Here is a 19651-nt window from a genome sequence, read left to right on the forward strand (position 1 = left end):
ACTGCATGAATCAAGCCATTTTTTACTATAAGTGTGCTTTAGCTAACTTGTTCATGCTAAAATTTACTTTAAAAAATTCAGAATTTATGAAATCATCAACATATAGTTTTACTGCCCTTCTCATCCATCAACCGGAAAAATAAGTGAATTATTTCAAAAGTATTACTTGAAAACTATAATATCATACTTGAAAACTATCATTGCAAAAAATCTAATTCTCATCAGGGAGTAAAAAATGAATTACCATATTTCAACTTAAAGCTAAATTTTAAAATGCTCCATATCACTGTGTGGAATACATTTTGAGAAACATATTTAGATCTTACGATGCTACTTAATTGTTGTTTTTTGCTCTAAATAATCTTCAGCTAAACTAAAGTTTCAACTCCTATAAAACATAGTTAATAACACAGTAACTACAACATTTTTACAATAACTTACAATCTTCTGAGATGATGTTTCACAACTCCTTCGGTTAGAGCTGGCAAATATGATTTCTGTTACTATTCTATTTTAGCTTTTCAGTAAGTGCCAGCAAACAAAATTATATTCCTTCCCTTTTATGGCTTTCTGCAAGGCCCTGGCTTGTAGAGAAGGCATTTGCGAGGTTGCTTAACATTAAAGTTAATGTTAAACAGCTTATATTTTAACTACAGCTATTTCGCAGGTTGGATATACCCATGTTTTGATTCCTTGCCACAAATTTTAGTAGTTGGAAATAGTAAATGACCATGCTTTTTTATTTATTGAAATAAGCAGCTTCTTTATACCTTCAGAAACATTAGTTCCTATGAAAAGGTCAGGAATATCAATTGATGTGAAAATGGAAGTTCAAGCAGTCAACATTTATGTTTATTTTAAATAATTTAGAAGCCAAAAGATAAAATTAGCTCCCTTTGCCAAAATGCAAGGCATTTTAGGCTCTTACGAAAAAAAAGAGTAAACACTTACATGGAAATCAGCAAACTGCTTAGAAAAAAAATGTGAAAGGGTGGTTTTTGTTGGAGGACACGGTTGCTTGCCATTAAAAATGGTCACTGTTCCAAGAAGCCTGTTTGGCTAATGCCAGAGAGTCTTTATCAGCAAAATAAGAGAAGCATGCTGAGCCTCACACATGTTTCTACACATTTCTTGAAAAAGTCTGAGCAATCGTTAACACAGGAGTGAAGAGTAGAAGCCATTCTGGTCAGTCATGCTTGAAGTGATTCTCTGATTCTCTGGTCATCTCCGTCACCACTCTGACCACGCCTCCGGTCCCTGCTGCGTTCACGTGACGAAGGTAAGTGACAAAGGAGGCATTCCTCTACAGAATTCCAACAAAAGCTCTGATTCTCCTATGTTTTGGTCAAATATATTGGCATTATTTAGATATAACCAAAGAAAATGAAAATTGATTGATATTTATTTATTTATTTTTTTAATTGATTTGGGTGAGAGTCAAAAAGAAGCCAGAGAGGCACTGGGAACAAGTACGCACTTTATAATTTGCCTTTGTATGGTAAGATTGCAACTCTTAGAGTACTCCTCAAGAATAACTTTGTATGGAATCTGTTTATTGAGCCAACACAAAAAATTTTATGCTATCAAATACTCAAAACAATTAAAATTCTGGTAATGCATACTTTCCTATGCAACCCTTTATCTTACCAGATAAAGGAATATTTCCATTGGCTGTCCTTTACTGAAATGGCTGTCTTATTAAAGCTAGTGGTGCTCTGATAATAGGATTCTTTTTTTAACTAAACAAGTTTTTTTAAGAAAATGCATGTTTTGTGCCTATTCCCGATTGTGTATTAGATTAGAGCTATTTAATTAGACTCTGGTCACTGGCCAGTTGGATTTATACTCTTCCTAGAGTTTTTTGTTAGAACTCAATAAATATTTAATAATGATTGCTATAATGAATTATGGAAACACCAATAATATGGTTCTATGTAATCAGTGGCTAGTTAACCATGATACCTTATGTATTTTTTTTAATTTCTTAAATTTTAATATAATATGTAACAACATATCTGAAAAAAACCTAATAAATCTTTTTAAGCATATTCTTTTCCATTCTCAAAAACAAGGTGCTTACTATAATTTTATTATGCTTTGACATTAGAAATCGTATCAATTAACATTTCAGAACACAGAAATTCATGGTATTAGGGCTATTATGGGCCTAAGAAATCTAGTCCAACTGCCCTTGTGGATTAGAAAACTGAGAGTCACTGAATGAAAAATTGCCTGGATTCATACAGCGGGGGTGAATAAAGACTGCATAGAGCAATTGGAATGTGAAATAATAAAAGAATTACAATCTAAAATCTCAAATTTTCTTTCAGTGAGTATATAAACCCCTATCCATCTATCATTTGTATTATTTTGTATAAGATTAGGAACTGGTATTTCCCTTCTTGAAAAATACTTTTTATATCATAGAAATATAAAGACACAAAAGTCATCTTTATTCTTAGTTGCCACAACAGGTATTTATAGAAGCTGATTGCCTTCCAAAGAATAACAAAAATGGTATGTCAGTGAACATTTTCATAATAATAAAATATAACATGAATTTATAAAACCATTCCTGAATCACTGTGTGATAACTGAATTTTTGATACTTTAATTCTTCTGTTGCCAAAGCTATAGCTGTACACTCCACACTTTTTCCAAATTATTAAGTAAACAATTATGAGATTGGACATGCATTCTCATTAGTCCTATTTTTCAAGCAATGGTGACTTAAGTAGATATTTATATTGTGGCTTCTTTCATGGGGAGACTATAAACAAACAGATATAGAAGGCAGGGCTAGCCATATGATAAACATTATTCAACCATTAAAAACTGCTAGTAAGTCATAATGACCAGGGGAAAAGAATATGGTATAATTTCAAGTGAAATAAGCCACAGGAACTCAATTATAAACACATAGACATACAGACACACAGGATGAATACAAACCTGTAAGAAAATATTTGAGAATATTAACAATGTAGGCTTTTTCCTGGGTTGCAGGATTTTGGAGGATTTTTCCTTTTTAAAATAAATATCTGTTTTTTTTAGTATTTTCTACAATTAGCATATTTACTTTTATACTCAGGAAAGATTAAAACTAATTTTGTAGAATATACACATAAAACTAAATTGGGGAATATGAGTATGCATGTGCAATTTCAGGCTGCTTAAACTTTGCATTCAGACAGCATCTTTTCTCCAGAGAATGTTACGATCTGGCTAGTGTGTATTTTCTAAGGAGGTAATGAGACAAAAGACATTTTTGCTCCCTGAAAGATTAGAAGCACTGCAAAGCGGAAGAGACCAGCAGAACAGGAAACAAAAGTAAAAGAGTTAAGATAAGGGACTGCTGAGAAAAACAAGAGAGAGCTGCTAACGAGTAGCAAAAACAGTTTCTGAGTGTTTGGGCTTATAATATTAGTCAGAGAAAAGCAGAAGAAACCAGTATTTCTGTAAACTCTGCAAGATGGCAGAAATTATGCTTCTGTCACTTGGTTCTCAGCTGTGTCACATTGGTCTGATTATCCTCATATAAATTAGATATGATTTACCTCACCCTGGGTATGCCACCCAGAAAAACAGAGTGATAGCAAGTAATGAAACTAGGCTGTTCATCGAGGTTAGCTGGCCCTCAAAACTTCTGCTTTGCATTTCACTCCACTTTCTCCACAGTAATTTACATGACATAACTGACATATAGTCTCTCTTCTAGGATAGTCTGTCTTCGAGGATGGTAGTAGCTGTGTTATTTGTACGAGAAAGGGGAATTTGGTCATTTATTCTCAGAAAAGTAGAACCGAGGAGGGGTTTGATACAGAGACAGACCTCTCAGAGTTCTCAATTCTCCAGCTGAGGGAAAGGCAGTGATAGAATAAAAAACAAAATGGCCATCAGAGGAAAACAGACCACAGTTCCCAGATCCCACATTTACTAAATATGTGACATCTGTCATGTTTCCTAACCTTTCTGAGTTTCAGATTCTTCATCGCTAAAATGTTTTAATAATACCACCTTACAGTAGTTGTAGGATAAATGAGAAAAACATTCAAAGGGTACCTAGAAGAGATCATAGCACACGGTAGGCTCCCAGTAAATGTTGGTTCCCTGTTCCTTGTGGCCAAGCCATGGACCACATATTACAATGTGCTACTCATTGCCCCGGACTTAGACGAGTTGTTCCTGAGCTTCCATTAGCAGGTGGCTGCCTATCCCTAGATTCCTAAGTCTGTGTAATTATTTTTGAAATCTCCCTCTTACTGAGATGTTTCACTATGGTTTTCCTTTTACCATTTTCTCATTTTCTCCACGAACTTCAGTTGTCTGCCTCCAAAACACAGAGACCAAATTTAATGAAGTCATCATCAAGTTTGTATTGAGAGTACTTAGAATCTCAGTAGGATATAGAAGGACCCTAAACGATCTTTGAGTGCCAGAAGCAAACAGGATGAATCAGGCTCATATCCTTGTAGTTTAGCTAGAACAGCACTCATTACTTTCTTTCCAACCTGAATGCTGTTGGGGCAGGGCGTTCTTTCTCTCTACTGCAGGCTCCATTGCTTTCTATTGTGGCCACTTCCTACATTTACTTTCCTTCGGTAGTCCTGATGTCCTTCAAACCCCTCTTTCGATGGTCTCATCAGAAACGGCGGGGCGGGGCGGGGCGGGGGGGTCACTTGAAGACTTGTTATTAATTCTTGGGTCCCACCCCAGACCTACTGAAACAGAAAATTTGCAGATGGGGCACCCAGCAATCTATGTTTGAATGGGTCATTCAGGATTACTTGCCACATTTTGAGAATCTGTATTATAGACAGTAGCTGAACCAATGCTAGCACTCAGCTTTCTTGATAATAACCCTACTCCCAAACCCCCACAGATCCAGCTTTTGTTTACAGTGATGTTTGACATCATTGCTTTGTTCAGGGCTCTTCAACAACCTTGTAATGTTTCAGGTTAGCCTATGGGGGGAGAGTTCATTTTTGCAATAATCTCGGAAAGTTGACGCGCAAAGCATGTCTTTATGCCTTTACAAGCTTCTCCTTAATCCGTTCCCTGTTTACCGCACCCTCAAGATTTCCAGGGAGGTGAGCAGAGCGCATAATAATGTTTAAACATTAACAGTTTAATCTTCTCTTTTGTTAGGAAGCGGTGACTCACTTTAAAGATTAAAAAATAAAAACAAAACAAAAACAAAAGCCAAACCTAACCGAAACAATCAAAACAAACAGAAACCCCTAAAACCAAGTCCTTAAAGTAACCGAGAATTTAAGCAGTATGTAAACGCTTAAGACCACTGAGGGTTATGCCTATATCACACAGGCATATTTGATGTCGACCACTTTTTGGTTTACAGAGCAGAGTTTTGTCTCCTCTATACCTATTTATAACACCAACACAAACACCAAGTGCAGCCAGCCTTCTTCAACTGCTAACATGACTTGTCAGTGTGAAATAAGTATGAATATGCTCCTAAAACAATAGAAAAGGAGAAGAGGGGGATGTTTCATTTAGATTAATATTTGTAAATGTTGCTTTGTTTCACTGGGTTTTGTTTCTCTTTCACAATTTTTTTTTCCAAGTCGGGGAAGCTGTTAACATTCCTGCTCAAAAATCCTATATGCTCCTTTAAGATGTGGGAAACAGTAGTCAAACTGTACACTAAGCACTCAGAAACCAAATTGCTCCACCTTTCTCTAAAGATTGATGGTCCTGTCGTTGATGCTGGTGCTCGTTAAAATTTCTGAGTGTTTACACATCCCACGTAATAAAATTCCTTTTCAACAAATTTTCTCCTTTATTGGACCACGAATATTTCTTCTAAGGTCAAACAGACCTTATGCCTTCTGCACCCATTGTTTTTACCAGAAACCAAGGGGGAATTTAGAAACATTTTGCAAAATTTTTATGTCTAAATGAACAAATATTAAGTGCAAAAAAGTGAACTCAATGCAATTACTACCATTTAGAGAATTTCTTTGCAGAAGGCTATCTCTTCTTCATCTCTCTCCTCACTAGCTTGTAGCAAAACCAATCTTTTCCCTCCAGAGCTATGAAAAGATATCTAGGAATATTGTTTACATTATTTGTGGTGCCTATTTTGCTTTATTCAAACCACAGAAATAGAATGTATTAGCTGCTTAGTGTGAGAAGGAAAATATTTACTGTTACTTTACAAGGTGAGACGAACCAAATGTTTAATATTCTTCCAAATAATTATCAAAGCAGAAGACAGAGCACTGAAAATTATTTTTGGGCTACATTGTCTTATTATTCTTTGTATCATCTGCACTTGGCACAGTTCTAGTCACACTATAGACAATTAATGGATGTTGAAATCATGAGTGAATAATCACCAATATACATTGCCTTGATTAATAATTTGGGTAGTTTGAAAGAAAGTCTCAAAATGGATGAAGGATCTGAAGCAGGCTATGATTCATCTTCATAGATTAACTAGTAGGAGTTTAAAAACTGAACAGCAACAAAAAAATAACCCTATTAGGAATGACATCTGAGTCATAAACCCGGTAATAGAAGCCTTGAGTTTTAAAGCATGTGTTGTAATCATTAAGTTTCAACAATCTTTTTACTATCATTCAACTTCACATGCCATGTTCAGTAGCAATATGTCACGATGTGAAATGCTAGCCTGTCGTGGATAGTACAGAGATATAACTCCTCTTCCACATTAATCTAGAATTTTGTTTCCTTTTAGCAGAGGTAGTGGCTACGCATTTGCCTTACATCAACACTCGAAAGCACTATAATAAATATGTTTGATAGATGCTGATTGAATACACAACATTTTTTTGTGTATTTTAAAAATGGCTTATTTGGTTTCTGTTTCATACATCTAATTTAAATAAAAAGACTTTTCCAAGAACAGACATATTTTATTTTTATAATTTATTGTTGGGTCTTGAATTTTGGGGGGGGGGGTGGGATTTTTTTTTTTTTTTCTGCTTAAACTTCCATGTCAGAACCTCTTTAGCTGCTTCTGAGTGATATGAATTCTAGTAGATGGTGATTTTCTTCATAATACCTTAAAAGTTACCCCCAAAAGTGACAGTATTGAGGATTCAGCCTCCCTTTGCAGTTCTGTAAGTTAAAATGACTGAAAATGAAACTTTGTATGTGGTTATTGTAGACTGAGCTTACACATGTTTCTCAACTTAAGTTCCTTATTTTAGGCAAATGTACTACAGCTAATAGTTTCTCTATTAATTCAACAAGGGGTTACAAGAAAGGAGAACGCTTGTTTTAAAAAGTGCTTCTCAAGATCAACATGTTAGATGACTAACTTCACTCTATTAAAAAAATGTCAAGTGTTTTTCTTGTCTTCATATTTGTTTCCATATGTCCTCCCCAAATCCTCTCTATCTGGATTCATGCCTTAACTTTCTTTAAATCTGCTCTTTAGACAATCACCTCTTCCAAAAAACCCACTCCAATAAGCCCATAAGTTGCTTAGAAGCACTTGTGCTTCAAATGCTACTCTCTTTTCTATTTTCTTATATTCTACTAAAAAAAAGTTATTGGGTTAAAAAAAATCCGACAACCATCCCCATTACCTATACTTACACCCAAACTCGTCCATTAGGGTCTCAGACTTTTCCAAAATATGGCCCCACCCACCTCCCCAAGGGCTTCAATCCCTTTATTTCCTGCCATCAATCAAGCCCACTCTACAGCCAACGTGGGCTCTTTGTTGTTTTCCAATTATAACTTGTAGGTTTGTTCAGCCCTTTTATTTACATTTTCTCCCTCTCAGCTAATTATCCCCTACCTCTACCTCTGTCAGGATTGATAGTTAACAGGCATTTATTTAACAAATACCTATTAGGCATGACCATGTCCCTGGCCTCACGCTAGGAAGGAGGGCGATGCCAGTGAACAACTGAAGAAGAGCTTACAGTAAATATAAGCAAACTCACCAAAGTAAACATAAAATTAAAAATTTGTGACAAATGCTTAGAAGGAAAGATCCAGAAAGCCACGAGAGCAAAACAGGGGGACCTAATTTAAATTTGGGGATTTCTCAACTCGTAATACTGTGAGATCTAAAGTAAGAGGCAGGATTAGCCAAGCAAAGATTAGGTGGAAATCAGTTCAGTCAGAAGGAACAGTGCTTTCACCTGCACTGAAGAACATTCTGAAAACGACAAGTGTGACCATTGCATAATGTGAGAGAGGGAATTGCACTTAGAGAGTCACTCTTCCTGAGGAGCAAACACAGATATGCAACTCCATTCCCTCTTCTAATCTAAGCAGCGGACACATTTTAGGTAATTAGCCACCCTTGATATCCTTGACTTATGGATTTGGACATGTCTCATCTCCCCTACTAGATTTTAAGCTCTTTGAAGGCAAGAACTACTTCCTATTCAAATTTTGTCTTCTGTATTATTTGGTACAATGCCCAGCAGGTAATGAGCACAAGGCCTGAGCTTCCTGAGTGCGGAACATGTGCAACCATACAGGGACCTGCGCTTAAAAAGACTCACTCTTGATTTAATGCTTTGCTGTCACCATCTTCAGTTTCTTAATACTTTTTGAAGACAAGGCCCAGACTTTCATTTTTCACTGGAACTGCCAAATTAGGTAGTCAGTGTTGAATGAATAGAAACTTCCTGAGTGAATGAGTGATTCAAGGATTAAAGAGATCTAATTGGAATAGTACTGTAGGGCATTTTTCTCTTCTAGAGTCTACCTTATTTCAGGAACACCGTATGATTCTCAGTTATGTGATGGATGGTTAAGGAACGGGCAAAGTTTTCCTTTAAGAGAAGTTTAGTCTTCTAGTGTAGTTTCTTAAATACTAAATTGAACTTCATATTGACTTATTTAGATATTCCTAGAACCCTCTCCACTGAAGCGGATTCTTTCATGATCGTCACTTTTCAGTCTCCATCCCCAACATTAAGAAATGGGTAAGTCAAAGCCCAAGGCATTGTTTTCTAGGCCATTCATTTCTTTGCATTTTTTGAATTCTTTGCATCCTGCTGCATACCACAAGTATGCTGAGAGATATCAGTGTGAAGAAATACATGTCATTCAGGTCTCTGCTGATGAGTCTATAGAAGTTTGCAGAAAAAGCTGTAGCAGCAAAAGACCTTCAGTTATTAAGGATTATCACTGAGTGGCAATGAGTGAAACTGGACCTTCTAGAGCTGAAGACTTGTGACTTTGGGGACCTGAAAGACTAGCTAAGTTCTTAGTCTAGACAATACAGTGCTGTCAAGTATTTGTGAGAACCTGGGATAAATATTGAGTTATTTACTGACTTACTCTTCCCCACTGAGAAGCCCCTTTGAGAATTCAGAAGGATTTTTAGCTCATCTACTGGCTCACCAAGCTACAGTTAACACCTTTACTGAGCTTCCATAGGACAGGCTGAGTTCTCACTATCTGTCTGGGCAATGATCCATAGATTATGGCCTCCTTCGTGCAGATGACAACTTAAAACTATCTTAGCTCTAGAGTTTTATATATACTTACAGCAGTGAGTCAAAAAGGTGCCTGCAGAGTAAATAGGACTTAAACAACATACACTTCAATTCACCACCAGATGATTCAGTGTACAGACTCCAAGTTTATTTTACATAAGCCTTTTAAAGGCCTTGGTGGACGATCTCATGCATGCACTGAGTGTGGGCTTAGGTTCTTTCTCTCTGTTAAATGAATAATAAAAGAAAACTCTTCATTAATAATTATTGCAGTACTTTATCATCTTTCAGAAGAGCTAAGAACAGACTGTAAAATTAGTGACTAAAAATAATGTTTTGAGAGAAGGTGAAATTTAAACCTATGCAACCAAGCAAGACTGAATAAATCCAGTATCATGTCTACTGGTTGATTATTTAGAGATAGGAGTTATCCACTGGTGAAGAAAGTGCGTTCACGCTGTAATGGTGGAATAGCAAACCTATATTATTATTACTTTTTAAAGATTTTATTTATTTATTTATTTGAAAGAGAGAAAGAGTGAGAGAGTGAGGGAGGGGGAGGAGAGGAAGAGGGAAAGAATCCCAAGCAGACTCCACACGTTAAGTGTGAAGCTGGACTTGGGGCTTGATCCCATGACCCTGAGATTACAACCTGAGCCAAAACCAAGAGTTGGATGCTGAACTGATTGAGCCACCCATGTGTCCCAATGTACCTATATTATTTATGAACAAAATATCATCCCTCAACCTTCTATTTTCTAAACCCCTCAGGGAGAATTCCTCCTTGGTAGCCTATTCATACATTGTAGATCTTTCATGGCACCTCTTAACCTTCTTGTACTTCTTTTTACCATTTTATTTTTTTCTCTCTAGCTGAAAGTACTCAAGTGCAGGGACCACTTTGCAAGTGTAGACATGTTCTTGATATTTTTAACCACAGTTCCTGGTAGATAATAAATGCTTACTAAATGAATAATGAAAGAATGCATGGATCATTCTTCTTTTCTTTTCTTTTCTTTTCTTTTCTTTTCTTTTCTTTTCTTTTCTTTTTAAAGATTTTATTTATTTGAGAGAGAGAGAGAGACAGCCAGTGAGAGAGGGAACACAAGCAGGGGGAGTGGGAGAGAAAGAAGCAGGCTCCCAGCAGAAGAGCCTGACGTGGGGCTCGATCCCAGAACCCCGGGATCATGCCCTGAGCCGAAGGCAGATGCTTAACAACTGAGCCACCCAGGCGCCCCAAGGATCATTCTTCTTTTAAATTACACTATGGTTCTCTGTACCTCCTTAGCCCTGACACCTAACCAGCAAGCCTATGAGAGGCAGTCTGAACTGATGGGAAATTTGTACCAGGCCTAGAAGTTGTAAAGACATATGAGAATGTGCCCATGTGTGATGGTGGAGAGAGCTCTGAAAAGCAGAGTGATTTCTGTCCTGGAGGCAAGACTATCCGGCTCATGTGGCAGGGGGAGGCAGAGTTTCAGGAGAGCACACAGCACAGGGCCTGCTTTGATGCCTTTGCTCCCTGTGAACCACATCCTCCCCCTTGGGGTGAGTTGCTCTCTGAAGTGCCTGGCTTGTGCTTTAAGATCTGAAAGGAGGCACTCATTTTTAACTTCTGCTCCTCAAACACTGGGCCTGGAGGGGGAATGGGGGAGCCCAATTAGAGCCCCTATCAAACATTTCTTTGTCAGATGATAGAAACATCTGATTTAATGAAAGGGATTAGGAAGGATTCATTTCCACACTTACATTTCAAATTTACTACATTCTGTGGGGCAGAGCGCCAACACATTCATTTACAGAGAGATAAATATTTCACAGGTGTGTATAAAAGGCATCTTGTAAAGAATGTTTTTTATAAACAAGATCAATCTAGATTGGGCTCTGCTTCTCTCCCGATTCTTTAAGAATCAGTATCAGTTCTTTCAAAAAAGTTTTTATATACACATATATTATGTATATGTGTGTGTGTGCATAATCTACTCATAAAGTAGCCAAATTAACTGTAGAAAACTTTAATCTGTGAATCTAATCAAGTATATTGTCTACATGCCAATTGGGGACCCATTTCAAAAGGCAGGATAGAAGAATGTCAACAAAATTGTGATAATTTATATAGCTCGCTTTCCCCCTAATTTGGCTGCAGAAAGAGATTTTTTTTCAAGCATTTCCTTTTGATTTTTAGTTGTATACGTTTTCCCTCAACATAATTTCTGGTAACAACATAAAATGCAATATTATTTATTTATTGACAATTTTTAAAGTAATTTCTATTTTAATTTTCCTCAGATTATTTTAAATTTATTTTAAATCATTCTTTTCTTTCTGTAATTGTGTAGCGGAAAATTTTATTTTCAAGGGAATTGTGGTAAACACTGCTGTTCCCTACTCCCACTCCTTCCATGTCCACACAGAAGCATGGTTTTATTGAAAGAGCAAAAGTTTACTCTATCCACTAAAGGAAGGTTATTACTGGTTAATTTAAGACATCTATTCATCTTTCTCATAATAGAAAAGGAGATGGACATGTGATGTGATTCTAGCCAAAGGAAGGCCTGCCATGAGGCCCCTGGGAAAATTGTTATTACCGTGAATAAGAGGCACCAGGAAAAGATATGGGTTTTTGTAGTCCTTTTTGAGTGCGGATGCAATATTTGGGGCTGGTGTAGCCAATTTACATCTAGGTGGAAGAGATAAGCCTGAGGACAGAGCTGAGGAATTAGAAAGAAAAGATGGACAGATCCTGGGTCAATGATAAAATCTTTGTGAGTCACTGTATTATCTTAATTTGTTTAAGCCACTTTCAGTAGCATCCTCGGTTACTTTTGTGGAAAGCATGCTAACAGATCCATCACCATCTTGGGAGGCTCATGGCTTCTGTTGAGAGTGAGGCCAAGTCAGGAGCAGAAGGTCCTATTTAATTCAGTATCTTGTATTGAATGTGCAGACTCAGCCAATTAAGAGGAAGGCCATGTTAGGCTGAGGCTGAAACTTTACCATTCCAAATATCTATATTTCTGAAAATATTTCAGTGTTTAAAATTACATAGTCATAAGGTTAAGCTGTTATGGCCTTGCCTTTAGAACATCATTTTCATTTTGAAAACTTCCTTTCTCTGTCTCTCTTTTTCTCCCCAGTAGATTATTGTAAGTGAATCTGAAACGTTTTAATCAATTATCATATTGAGACCACAAAATCATCATGATGCGATGGCTGACAAATTGATCAGCAAGATATAGGTTTTGGGGGGACTTCACACAATCCTGAACATTTTGTCAGGCCCTGCTTATACAGAAAATGCAATTGATAGTCACATATCAATGATCTGCTGAGAATATTGTCATGAGAATCAACAAAAGGACTATTACGTAGAACATCTGGGGAAAAAAATCCTCAGAATATCAAAAAATTTTAAAAATACTATAAACTAGTTTTTCAATTTCTTTTTAAAAAGAGTTATTTATTTTTATTTGAGAGAGAGATAGTGAGGGAGAGGCAGAGGGAGAGGTAGAGGAAAAGAATCTCAAGCAGACTCCCTGCTGAGTGTGGAGCCTGACATGGGGCTCAGTCTCACGACCCTGAGATCATGACCTGAGCCGAAAACAAGAGTCGGACGCTTAACTGACTGAACCACCCAGGTGCCCCTCAACTTCTTTGTTAATGCTTAATTTCTCTCTTCAACACCATTATAAGTAATTCTAGCCCAGGAATTCTCCTACTGAGTATCTGGTGACTATGGCTTAAATTAATAAAAATAGAAAAATTAACTTCATATGTTTGATTTTCAAACCATGCTTCATTGAAATCTGCTAGCATTTTCTAGTGTTTTTCATAGTGAATCTTTACGAAGAGTATATTAAATAGAACTCCAAATTGAAGTAGCCTAAAAAGGAGTTTAATTGTGTTGTCTCTACTCAGGTTGATTTTACTATGGGGCAGGCCATGGCCGCCAACAGGTCTGGGTTCACATCCTTAGACATTGGTAAGCCACAAATCTTACAGTGACTAAAACATTCCAGAGCAGAAGGTAGTGTGCCCTGCTGTCATCCCTGGGTGAATAGCAGCTTTACCAGCTGCATGTGGAGTGGGAGGAGGAGTAATGCCCCACAGTGTGGATCCCTTACCAGAAAAGGATGGCAGAGAGTGAATAAGACAACACATGTCCTCTACACGGGGGATATTTACGGCAGTATGCAGAGTTTCCCAAACTAATTTGCCTGGAAACTCTTTCCACTCAGAACATCTGTTACCATTTCTGGGAAGTAAATTTTTGATTTAACACTTTGAAAAATTATTCTTTAGAGCATGCAAAACATTTCAATACAGATGAACTCCCTGAACCTTCATAGCAATCCTACTGGATTTGTCAGCCAGGTATAGCTAATTTGCCTTGGGAAACCCAGATTCAGAGAGATTTAGAGACTTGTGAAAAGTCACATAGATTACCAGGATAAAAATTCAATCCCAGTTACTTGTCAAATGTTGTGAGATGGCCTCTGGACTGCAGGGCAGCCAGTTTTGTAAGTTTTTTCTAATTTTTTTTCTCTGCACTATCAATGCCACATGATGGCTTGGTTACAATGGCATTTTATAGTCCATTAGCACAATTATACAATGCTGGCTCTGGTATCAGACCACTTAAGTGAGAATCCTGGCTATTACTTTTGCCAGAGTTGTGTCCTTGGGCAAGTAATTTTTACCTCAGAAAACTGTGTCAATGAAAAGGCTGGCCCTATACAGTTGTTTTTGTGATTAGTAAAGATAATGAATGTAATTGCTTAATGACTAGGACATCCTAATTACTCAATAGGTCTTATTTATGCTTTTAGGGACAGTTATCACAACTGAGTCATTGTATAGTACAAGATTCCAGAAAGTTTCATATTAACTGTTTATTTCTCTCTTAATAACATGTATTGAAATACAAAGTCTTATCTGCAAATGCATTCCCCCTCATCCCCTGATCTGTATTTTCTAATATATTTTGAGCCAAAAAAAAAAAAAAAGGCGGGAGAGACACACACACAAATGGAAATCAATTAACCCTAACTTGAAACAGATGTCACTAAAATGTGCTGTATGTACTGTTACCCACGAACAGTTAACACATCAATTATGGAGAGGGAGAAGCATCCAAAGCCAGATGTTTTGCATGTCTTTGGAATTTATACACTTTCTTAACTATGGCCAGTTGAGTTATTGTATGTTGATAACTGAAATAGCTTCTCCTTAATTGTACACCATTGTAAATTCAAAGACAGCTCCTGGCCTTTTAATAGTCACAGAGGTGCTTCTGCTCTATGTGAAGCAAATGCCAAGGTCAGGTACAGAACATATAGATGATATTTTTCTAAACTATTCCATCAGAGAAGGGATTCAAACATATTTCCTTTTGCCAGTCTTACTTTTTACCTTGGTACAGATGACAAATCTCAAAGGAGCTCACAATCATTCCACACAGAGACTTGTTCCAAGTCAGAAAGAAGCAGATACAGTCTATTATGATTTAGAGTCTGTTGCTGAAAATAGGATATTGTGGCTTAAAGAAATATTTAGACATTACTTAAGCTAACTATTATGGGATTGAAATGAAGGTCCAAATGTTATGACTGGAACTGCTCTCATGTTTTCAAAGCTTTTTAACCAAGCTGGTAGCTCGTAGAACAAACTTCACTCTGGAGTAGATAAAATGGGTACGGGTGTGCGCGCGCACACACACACACACACACGCAAAATCAGGCCCAAATAATAACATTAATTTATATGAGTACAATTTCTTAATCTTCTCTCAAAATCTAATTGGTACTGCTTAGTGCGTTAAATATGGATAATTCATATCTAAATATTAAAGAACTCTGATTGCCTCTGAGAATTTGAATCATGAATCTGCAGGTCAGATTGCCTTGAATGTACACTACGATCATACACTGCTTCAAATTCTGACTTACTTCATTACTGTACTATTGTTGTAGAAAATTTCCCTAGAGGAATTCTATTCTTAAATAGGATCACTCTTGAGTTTGGACCTATTCAAAGAACTCCAAAGCTTCCAATCTCTAAGAAACAAGGAAGTTTGGCAGTGGCTGGAGACAGCATGTGTCTCTGAGGAATGGAGAGAGCAGTGGCAGGGTGGAGAGTGTGGGGTGGTTTGGGACCATAGCTTGAAGTTGCCTGCTTTATGTATAAAATTACTTTGAAGTCCTGCTTTAGCATAAATTCATATGAATTTAATAGCGATTTTTAGTCAAGTCTTTTTAAGTGTTTTATTTTTGGGGGAAAATGTTAGTGGGAGATTTCTCACACTTGTTGTCCCACTCCCACATATGTAAAAACTCATGTCATATCCCAATTGAGAAGCATTGAAAAAAGTGGGAAAAATATTTACTTGATGGAAAATTTTTTATGAATCTGAAGTAAAGTCATATGCAGGATTCAACTCTTATGCAATTTTCCTCCAAGTTCTTAGGTAGTAAGCAGAGGACCATGTCGCCACACTGCTCTAATAACCAAAATCTTCAGGGAGCGCTCTTGGCTAGGTCTCAGAGACAAAGTGGGGCCATTGTTATCTCTCCTACAAGATAATGCCTTCAGGCCCTTTTAAGGACTTGGGGACCAAAATACATTGAGTCCTTAATTGGAGGAATAAAGATAATATAGGTAAACTTATATGAGTACCTTTCTTTTCTTTCTCTAACCCGGAGTTCGGGTTGTTCCATATGTGTCCATTCAGGCTTATGCAGTCCATCTCTTAGGAGATACAAATAGGGCAAGGGGTGAGGAGGCCGTAAGGACAAAAAACCCAAGAAAGCCTTGGCCTAGTGGGCCTCAGGCTAAATATTTAAATATAGCTGTGAAAATTTCTTCATTGCTTGGGCTCAGTTCATCAGTATAGCTAATGAGGATTTGGAGGCAGATTTGGTTATTCTTAAATACTAGTCCAAAGTAGTTTTATTGTAGAATATGTCCTGTTTTATTTCTTTTTCCAGGATGGTGAAATGGAGGAGCAAGTGATTGGATGGGATTTTGAATCCAATATATGACAGAGAAATCCTAATATAATGGGAGTCAAAACCTAATTCCTACTATAACTCAGAAGAGCAAAGATAACCTCCACCCACCAAGGATTGGGAAAAGAGATTACTAAATACCCAATCCAATTTAAAATTTAACCCAATTAGATATATATAATTCCTTTAGGTAATTAACATTCAGTTTCTCTGGAAAAAGGAATAGCTCCGTTTGAGTCACCCCTTTTCCTTTGCTTTTCTTCTTAAGTGACAACCAAGTGTCTGGGGTGAAGGGTGAGACAGGAAGGCATTGCTATCCTTGGGGACAGCTTGCACTGCCCCCATGCCCCCACCCTCAATCTCTGGGCGATGTCCTCTTTCTACCTGTTGTTGCTTATCCACTTAGCATCCGTACCAATTTGAGGTTGGGGTGAGGTGGTGCACACCCTAGTCTTCCTGACAGTTTAGTAAGAGTCTAGTGGACGGAATAAAGAAATGGATGAGTCAGCCCCACCCAGTCTCTGATAGTGCCACAGACACCTCTAATGTCATGCTGTGGTGCTTAGTTAGACTCCAAATGGTGATCTATTCTGTAGTTCTTTCTATAAAGTCACCTGTTCTGCAAAAGCCATCCCGTTTGCCAAACTCCGCATCAGATTCTCAACCACGTCAATGTCCTTTTTATGTCATATAGAAATCAGAGGTGATGAGGAAAGCTACATCTCAGGACCTCACTCTGCATGCCAAGATTCCAGTAGCTATGGATGATCAAGGCTCAGGGCTTAGAAACATGTCTGATAGTCTTGCTTTCAAGCCAATCCCTATCTCTTTTCTCTCCTCTTCTGTTATCTTTCGCCTGTCCCTCTTCCTGCCATTTCCTGGGAACTTTCCCCTCTAAATGCACCCTCTCTTATAATTCTGACCTCCTTTCAAGCCTTAGTAATACAGGGGCATATTCTCTACAATGGGTGAAAACTGATCCTCCAGATGAAGCTGATTCTCCAAGCTTGGTTATTGAAATGCAAAAGGATGAGGAAAACAGATGAAAAAAGTTTAGGAGGTCATTTTTCAAGACAATATCCTGGCTTGCAAGGCACTTTTCTACTGCATTATCCTATTTGCATATCAGAAGCAGAATATCTCCTTCCTTTTTTCATTCTCACTGTAATAAATGGTTTCCTTTTGTAATAAATTCTAATCTTCCTTCAGCAGATGGATACTTTAGGTCTATTAGTGCCAAGCTTATGAGTTCACGTATTTAGAAAGGCAAAAGTGGAAAATACATTAATGTTTCCAAGAGGTCAGATGCTATATCCAGACCTCTCTCTCTCAGCTTTGACCCAGAGAGAAGCAGTATGTTTGATAAATGATGGTAATATCAAGGTATTACCCTACTTCCCTTCTTGGTACCTAAGGAGGAGATTGCTGTGTGGGATATCTCATACTACCATTGGGCAGCCTGGTTCATTTAAGAAGGCAGAGGGTCATGGTCAGACACAGAGAATTTCTAGGGTGACTCCAGAACCTCTTTCATTTCCTGTGTAGTGTGGACATTGAGTTGAGAGCAGAGACATTGGTGGGTTGCCAATTAGGAGGCTATATTTGGAATAGGAAGATGGTGCATTTGAGGAGCTAAGAGGCAACCGAATCAAGAAGGTAGAGATATACAATGCTTCACTGTAGCCAAAAAAATTGCTATGAGTTCAATAGCTACAAGCTTTGGCCTTGAGAGCCAGCAAGATATCTAGATGACAGGATGTCAGGAACTGGGCATGGGAGACCTATGGATCTCGGCAAAGACCCACAATGAAGTTAGGGGATTGCACTCCCCTGACAGAGACACCAATTCACCCAAGCCACATATTTTTTCCACCAGATTGCATATCACCTTAGAGATAGAAGCAGAGGGAGAAATCAACTGTAGAAGAAACTGAGCATTTTTTTTTCCCAAGAGAAGATTGAGCATTAACAAAAGTGATTGTTTAGCAAACAGCCACATTAGACAAAGGTTTAAGAGAGATTGGTCATTTACTGTTATGTCATACTCTGCTTATCAGAGGAACTTCAAACCCAGAAAGGGCCCTACTTTTTACTTCTTTCATGAGCCATCTTTTGACCTTGAAAATTGAAGACTTACATTAAAGATGGTAGACCAAAAAATATAGGAGCCTGGGCTCCTGATGACTGCATGGAACCATCATACCCATCCTAGAGGGTCTGCTTCTGGACTTCTTTTAGTGAAAGAATAAAACCTCCACATTTAAGTCACTAGAGTCATTTCCTTGTTCCTGGCAGCGAAACAATTCCTAACTGAAACAATTAACTTGTTTTTTCTCATTGAATTTCTTCTGGTAAGAATTTATATCTGCCCCCCCCCCCCAACATGTTATATACTCAGGGCAAAGGTTATTACTTTTTCTGAGATAAAAAAGAACATATTTGAAAATTTTGAAACATTACCTGAGCAGCCAATGTGTAAGACTGAGAGTCAAAATTAATTGTCTTTATTCGTTTGCTTGTTTTGAAAATTTTTATGTCTAAAGGGCATAGAGATAGGTGTATGTGTGCACACAGATATGTGCTTCTGTTTTCTTGGTTCAATGAAATGGAAAAAAATAACAACAACTGGGGGAGATTATGGCAATATTATGAGTTCACAGATAAAATCACTGCATGTACTTATAAAAAATGTTTAGGCAGTGGTATTCTCATCAAGGGAAAAAGAAAGTTACTCTATGACTCTGAAACCTGATCATATTAGAATATGAGATAATGTTTGGAGAGGGTGGGTACCCAAATCCTAGCACATAAACTGTCTCTGTAGATAGACTCTATTCATGTCCACCCTCTAAGTACTGAGGACAAGGCCCCAGGACAGGGCCTTATCCTGTGAAGCTCCAGGGGGCACCCTTCACAAAGCAGGGAATGGAATAAGAGAGCTACAGCAGTCAGGAAGCTATTTTGAGACTCCACTGAAAACCTCTATACCCGGAGCTCAATTTCTTTCTTTTAGCAGAATATATGAAAGTTTTCCTATCCCAAATATCTATTCCATATTATTTAAAAAGTTTTACTTGCCCCATTATCTCTATTTCTTTTAAACAGTACAATCCATAATCACACAAACTTCTCTTTTAAAATGCAAATGTTCCTGGGGACAGCTAAAGTGGCTATATTCTTGGGGAACATAAA

The 19651-nt window shown here is 37.5% G+C and overlaps 1 long non-coding RNA gene across 2 annotated transcripts in view; it reads left to right on the forward strand.

Annotated features, from left to right (window-relative positions):
• The first annotated feature begins 785 nt into the window (after positions 1-785).
• LOC113254074 (uncharacterized) overlaps positions 786-19651 on the forward strand; it is an 88925-nt gene continuing 70059 nt past the window's right edge. For both annotated transcript variants that reach the window (XR_006409331.2, XR_003315638.4), the window contains exons 1-2: positions 786-1279; positions 8855-8936. This is a non-coding gene — a long non-coding RNA (uncharacterized LOC113254074). The remainder of the gene's footprint in view (positions 1280-8854; positions 8937-19651) is intronic.

This window comes from Ursus arctos, unplaced genomic scaffold, assembly GCF_023065955.2.
Source record: "Ursus arctos isolate Adak ecotype North America unplaced genomic scaffold, UrsArc2.0 scaffold_20, whole genome shotgun sequence".
In the NCBI taxonomy this organism is placed as follows: Eukaryota; Metazoa; Chordata; class Mammalia; order Carnivora; family Ursidae; genus Ursus; species Ursus arctos.